The following is a 7,680-nucleotide window of genomic DNA, read 5'->3' as shown; positions in this document are numbered from 1 at the left end:
ACAAAGTTACTCGCGCAGGGCATAAAGCGGGTGCTGCGGCGTCTGCTCTGCTGGCTTTTATCTTTCACCGCGAGTGTTTCTCGAACTGTCGATTTACATTCAAGATAAAACAAGATTATTCCAGGCTAGTGACGTTAGGGCGAAACGCTCTCCTTATCAATATCAGATAACCCGTGCAGCATAAAAATAACGAATGGAACACGCGCTTCGCTTGAGACACGAATAACATAGCCGGGCGCGGCAGGGCACTAAAAATAAAACAAACAAGCAAACCCAATATATGGTTCGCGGCATTGTGACCTGACCGGGGAGTGCTCTGTATAGGAACAGTTAACTATAATACCAAAAGCAATGAACACTTCAGGAAAAGCGCACATAATATGTTTTTGATCCTCCATTTTTACTATACCGCTCGCGCTTCTGTCTTACAAACACCAACTCTTCAGGTACGTATAAAAGTGTACCAGTTCAGTGGAAAAAATCGCGTCGAGGTCGCCCTTCAAGACTTGCACTAATCCACTAGCTTGATTGATCATTCCACTGAACTTCGCATTGCCCTGAACTTCGTTGACAAATGCTCTAGACTAAATTTCTTCAAATATTCTCGAGCCCGAAAGTTCCGCTTAAGTTGTCAATAATTACATTGAACGTGCCTTGGTTGGAAGCAATTCAGAATGTGTTTCGGAAATGTTCGGAAAAAAAAAGCAGACAATACGACAATTCTGCACTTCATGGCCGGGTTTCAAGTTCTAAAGTAACGAGGGGTTTCATAAGATCACGCGCGAGTAGCAGAACGGGCAGAAATTAAATTTGTTCAGCAAACCTTTCCCGTGTTTATCGCGGAAGGAGTGCAACGGGAGGCAGAAGAGAATTAGAAGGGGGGCGCTGGAGAGACGAGAGGCATTTACTTGGCAGTGGCGGCAGGAGCGATGATCTTTCGACGAAACTTGCCGCGAAGTAAGCAGATACGCTGCCATTCCTCCTTCTACCTATGCGACCGTTCTGTGGCGTCTTCTTGTGCCTATTCCAAGACGCGTAAAATGCTCCGAGCTTCTTTTAGAGACGGTAGCCTTTCTTGGGCTAATTGAACGCAGTGTTTTGGTCTGTCGGTCTTTCTTGAAAGGATAAATTTATCAAAAAGTCCTGGTATCAGTGATACAACGTAAAATCCAGAAACAATTAAACAAGTTCAGCGCCTGGTGCTACAAAACCAACAGAGCCCGAATGCTGCCAGTTACAGACACATACAGAAACACACAAACAGCTCTAAGTTGCTTTTAAATAAAAGATTAGCATACAAACAATTTAGAGTTGCTTACAACCAAAAAATTGCATGCGAGAGAAACAAGGATACAAAAACGTTCCCTTCAAGAATGCAGCAATATACAGAACAACGTTGGTGTTAATGTCACAACGAGTACTGTAGCGCACTAACAACCAATTCTAACACCAAAATCAACAACGAAAATCCCAAGGGACACAGGTCTCTAAAGCTGGCATTAATATTAACCTTTTTGTTCGAAAGCTCAATAAACCGGGTAGACCAATGTCGCAGAAACTCTTCCTCACCCAACAGGGCCAACTCGCCTACCTGAAAGGTCACGAGTTGTTGTCTCAAAAAGGAAAGCAAGGGCAACTGCATACGTAGCCTGCGATTCTGTGCAACGGCCCTGCAGCCATTACGCCATAGTACATAATCGCCAGTTACTACAATAGTTGGCCCATGGGAGTGCCAGGGCACGGTTCTCTCATTTGAGTCCATGCAAGGCCCAAAATTGGAGCGGAACGGTGTATGATGCGCCAAAAGCAACGCCCAACTGTGCAGCTTGAGAAAGCGTGTGCCGTGGATTCTGGTTGGCCGCCGCTGGGACCGGAAGTCTGTTCCTGGATTAAGCCAGCCAATGTCAATCTTACGCTGTTCAAGACATTTATATACTCACAACCGTTCGTAGGCATTTATATCTGGCTGTAGTGTTCATCATTTTTAAGACTGTTGGACAAAAACTAGACATTACGCAGACATTCAGCATAGAATCAATACATAAGTAACATTTGCAGTGTTCATTTATTAAAAAATACATGAATGCTTGGCTGTTGCGATAGCAAATGAAATACTACATCCGCTTTATTACGTTGTCGCCTGCTGTCGCCCGCGCCACTCAAGCTTCTGGCGGCATTCCAAGTTCCTCAACCGTTATGAAAGATTCTAGTATGTGGTGCGTGGTACGTGCGTGGAGAAGGTTGCCAGCACGCACGCCCGCGCCTTCGCTGGGAGCGCTTGGAGCGGCGGGGAGCGGCATGGAGCGTGTACGTGCAGGTACCCTAGCGCGAAGGGCCTCATACTGAAGAAATAGAACACGGTAAACTTGCATTTATTTACTGGGAAGAGGCGCCAGACCTTTGTCTTCCTGAAACGCCATTTGTAACGAAGTGAGCAGATGCACGGCCAATTTTTACATTGTAATTCTCACGAAACGTCTAATGGCCGAATCATCCTCAAAGCTTACTCCTGAATATTCTCTCCATGTTTTCAGAACCGAGCCGAGTGCTCTTCCGCCCGTTGTCCCAAGCTTGAACATCTTCTCGAGCGACCACACAACCGCTGCGCCCTTCACGCCAGCTTGGTACTCACCTGTCCCCAAAGACCGGCAGCTCGTGCCTAGGGAAGAAACTCCAGTTCAATGCACCAACCGAAATTTTAAAATTTTCTCGCTGGAACGCTAGCCCACCAAGCCCCTTGTCCCTTTCCGCTACTCGAAGTAACGACCAGGCACATAGCCTCGCCTGGCCAAGGAGCGATTTAGTTCTGCAAGAGCCTTCACATTACCGGTGACCATCACCGAACGGGCTCAACAAGAGGAAGACGGTACGCTGATGAACTGTTGGTTTGTGACATTTCGTCGTGGATGGCCTAGAGCGAACACAGCTTCTTCTGGCACCCTCGCCATACGCACCATCGTCACCACCTGTGTCTTCACCTGGGTCCACGGCAAGCCGCTCAGCCCAAAATAGGACAGCCTATTCGGGTGACAGACACTCCAGAACTACTAATACACCCATCTTAATATAAAAGTCCCGAAAAATGCCCTTGGTCACTTCAAGTCCCCAAAAGCCCTCACTTCAAGACCCACCGAACGGCGTGTCTTGCGGTGTGCAGTGATTTTTATTTACCCTTCAGAAGTGCGGCTCCCGAGATCAAGTGACCGCCTTGTGTTGAGAGCGTGTACGACTCCGCTTGTCACGCGTCTGGCGAATTAGTTGTTGTCCGTGCGATTATTTGCTCCAACATACACCCCAAACGTTGTGTGAGAGGAGCGTGCATATAAGTAGCAGCTATTTGAACCAGAATAACGCCAATATAGCGTAATATCGGCATATTACGTTTGCACCTGTCCTTTTTCCTTTGATGTACTATCACTCAAAATGAGATGTACACCTCGTAAAAGCCAATGCAATATATGCCTGCGTATATCGATTTGCGGCCGGACGTACAGTGACTCACCGCATCATCACGGAGTCATGCATCCCCGGCCACTAACTTGTTTCAACGTAGGCAAAACTGAGTTGCCTGCTTCATTTGCGTTCGAGGCAGGGGAGCTAATCGGGTGAACGAGAGAATAATGTCTGATGAAATTGTACTAATTCATCCCTGGTAGAAGATACGGATGTCTGAAATTGCACAGTGAGGAAGTTGTCTTGTTCTTACGTATGCATGGTAGGAAATACGGATACGGGAAATTCCACAGGGCTCAATGGAATCTGCACCTTGCCGTAAGCAAACGACATTTGTAAGGACTGCTTCTGAAACCTGCTGCTCATGTGCTGTTCAGTTTCTTTACTAATCGGTTGGTGTTGGAGCAGATATAACGAGAAGGCCTTACATCTCTGCTTCATTGAACACATTTGGAAGTAGAGAAAATCGTGAATGCACGCCGGGAATAATTCTGAGCCTTCTGAGAGCTGCTGGCACCGACGGAGACGAACAGGAGCCCCCTGGCGATGGACGGCGAGGGGAGAGTTTCGGAGGGTGCTGTCCACAGGGCGAGTAAAATGTTGACTTGCGCGGAGGCAATGTTCGACGAAGGTTGAACTAGGCTTCCATCTTCACATTCTGTTCCAAATGTGAGGGTAAAGGAGCGAGATAGGCGTGATTGGAGAATTCGCTGTCTGCCCGTCGGCCATTGTCTGGGTATATTTTGTAAAATGCTTATTGCGCCCTTCCACTATGAATGAGGGATGTAAGAGGCTGAACAAAGGGTATCACTTCTGCAAGAAGGCTTCTTAAAGCGAAGGTTTAATGTTCTCTTTAGTGGCGTCTGTAATTCGAAAACGGCCGTCAGGAAAGCCAACTTTCTCTGACGGTGATGATGAATGATCGTGGGTGAAGTGAAAGAAAAAAAAAATGATTCAATGGCCGGAATCAGACATGGGTTCCTCGCGTTATGAAGCCGCAGTCTATTCGAATGCTCTAAACCAACGTGGTCGAAACTCAATCCGAACTAATACGACAACAAAAGAAGCCGTCGTGACAAAGATTCGCCTTGAACCATCATCGTCGCTAGACTGAGGGGTGCAGCAGTTTTTAATCTAAATCAGGAAAATCTGTAGAACGCTGTCATAAATTTATTTAAATTCCTTTTCTAGCTCCCATTTCTTCCTAAGAGAAATAGGTGAGTAGAACTAACGTTTATTCGAGTAAATGGTGTTCGCTTAGCTGTCATTGGGCTGGGTATTCTAGTCGTACGACATAAAGTGCAAGGACAGGACAGTTCGAGCTCAATAGGACGGGCGTTCTTCCTGCAGTAGACCTGAGTGGGCTGATGATGCTGATGATGATGATGGCAGGCGGGGGCGTGCAACAATGTCCTGTGTGGCTTTATCGGAGTCACAGAACACGGCAGGCCATACACAAAACCGTAGCGTGCACTCGCAATCCTGGCCGGAAAGGCCAATTTTACATCTGTGCTATTTTTTTCTCGATTTGCTTGTTTACACAGACGCGGGAAATTCTTGAGGCAAATAAAATTCAGTGCGAGGGCTACAATTCCATCAGCATGACCTCAGTATCTCTGACCGTGAAAGAGCTGACCGCCTTGGCAAACGCACATGGCCAAGATGGACAAGGAACGAGAGTGCACCTGTACAGTGTGCGGGGAAGTTATAAAATGTTCTCGTTGCGTGATTGCTGTAAGCTATACACGCCTCCTCTTGAAAATAAAAATCAGTTTGAATTTGCGCCTCTCCTTCTCCTGCACGTCCTATGTCTATATTATCTGCGCTTAACGGTTGTTGATCCTGATTTCACTGATTAGCTATAATCCATGCCTTCTTAAGCTATCACATGCCTTCACTGTGCGCCGCGATATCATTGCCGAAATATTCAGACTGTTAACTAGCCCTGTACCAGTTTACGATAGCACTATTCAGCTTTTTTCGGCTCATAACAATGTTCAGTTTTCCTTAGCCCTCGTTCAGCTTCGTGGAAAACCATTTAAATGGGCCGTCGCATAAGAATCAAGAACGACCGTCCTTGGTATTGAGGCAAAAAATGTCATCCCTGTAGGCGTCTACATATACTTCTTATATCATCGCTATCAAATCAAAATATGTTTTGAGTGAGGAATATGAGAAAACGTGCTTATGAAACTTTCTTCCACTGCCCCAGTCTAGGTAGTCACCATTTTATCATCAATGTATCCGAAAATTTTGAAACATACACTTCTACGTAACAGATTGAGCAGCTCTTCTTTGCAATAGTTCTGGTTGTTGTACCTCATGGAATTTCGATGTGTATAGCACCCTCAAATGTAAAGAAACAATCACAAAATTAGTCCACCACGAGCGACACAACCCAAGCAGTGATGATGATTATGTACAAGTGGTGATGATGATGATGACTGATGTGATCTGAACTAGCACTGACGATAGTGTACCACTATGCTGAACAAGCCGTAAGCATCTTCCTCAGGCCCAGAAAGAACGTCTCTTCAAACCAGCACGTGTGGGGTCACCTACATAAGGCTAGCCTGTGAAGCGAACTTCACCTGCTAGCGCTTACGCAATCGTCCCGCCGTATAACTTGGCGGCTCTCACGCGACTCCCAACCCACCGTGCGCAAAGTCGCGCGTGGCTCAGGGTTCAGCTGAAAAAGGACACCACGGACTCGCAACAAACAATATACAGGTTTATTGTAGCTAATATCGTTCCGCATGCAAACAGACCAGCAGCCACAGCAGGGAGGATATTCCTGTTCTACTGCAGCGTTCTTGCAAGGGAAGACAAGGGGTTTGGCTTACCCAGTGATGGTCGCGGGTGCGGGTGGATTCCGGGGTCGGGGCAAGGGAGGTCCTTTCGCCAGTAGGTCTATTCGTCGAAAGAGAGCAAGCCCTGGCTCGCAACCTCTGATCTCGGCTCTTGCCGAGGACCGGTTTTTCCCCATCCTCCTCCCGGAGCTACGAGCGCGCCCTCCGAGGCGTCGCGGAGGAAACGGGCACCGAGACCCGAAACGGGTTGTTACCGCCAACGTTTATAGATACTTATGTTACCGCGGCTGTTGGCAACGTGCAGCGCAGCGCCATTGCTGCGAGAAGGTTGCCCCGGTGCCGGCAGCGTCGGCCGGCTTATTGGCCATAGCCGCCGGCGTGCGCTCGAAGTGGAAGAGGGGGCAGGGCGGGACTGCGCTCCCCACAAACGTGAAGAGAAATTCTTGTAATATCGATACAGGAGGTCCATACAGCCTTCATTAATAGGACGATCCACATAAAGCCCTATCAAAGAAGCTGTATCAAGACTTCTATTTCCAAGAAAATGGGCCTCACTCACAATAAGGGCAGCAGATCGGCAAGAGCTCCATACATTTGGAGAACATACAAACATAAAACAAACGCTACCTACAGCGATGCTGCCGTAGGCAAGCAGGGCAACACACCGGCCGAAGTTACCAACGGATACAAGAACATGTTTAATTTCATCATTAACCAATACCGGAATATTCAATGATCAAAACCCACTGTCATCAGTGTGGTGGTGGGAGACGACGGCGAGTTTGCCGGTAATGCGCGAGAATCTCCGTGTAGCCACTCAGTGGGTGGGGTTGATCGTGAGGGGGTAAACATTGGCCACCGTCGGCAATGGCTCGGTGTATCATATCGCGAGCCGCGGCGTGAGCCGCTTCATTGCCGGGGATGGCGCAGAGCAACTAACATCATAAAAACGCCAATGCCACAGCGTGTGCGCTGAAGAATCAAGAAAGCTTAGACAAATACAGACGAGCACCAACCACATCCAGACACGGACTTAAGTTGTCAAAAAAGTACAATAAAGACTGCAAACAATGTCGCCAGAAAGCTGAATTATTCCATGCGGTTTAGAATTGTCAAATTACTTGAGATGAAAGCAACTACAGAGATTTATCTCTCCGCCTTGTCCCTCACCTATAAAGCCTATTACTACTAGGACTGCCACTACTACTTCTACTACTACAGTTAAACCTGGATGTAGCGAACCTCTATGTAGCAATTCCTGGATTTATCGAAGTTTTGTAGCGTAAGCTACACTGGCCGAGGTTGAGAGTTTCGCGTGGACCTTGAACAGCCGTGCTGCGAAAGCGCGAGGAGCATGGATTGGATCGGGTTCGATTTGGATTGGATTGGATTGGTCCAATCCAATTGGAGTACAGGT

The sequence above is a fragment of the Haemaphysalis longicornis genome, unplaced genomic scaffold (assembly GCF_048455015.1).
Source record: "Haemaphysalis longicornis isolate Haplotype H1 unplaced genomic scaffold, Haemaphysalis longicornis Haplotype H1 scaffold_5, whole genome shotgun sequence".
Taxonomy (NCBI): domain Eukaryota; kingdom Metazoa; phylum Arthropoda; class Arachnida; order Ixodida; family Ixodidae; genus Haemaphysalis; species Haemaphysalis longicornis.
The sequence above is the reverse complement of the archived record's forward strand: the minus strand, read 5'-3'. Positions refer to the sequence as shown.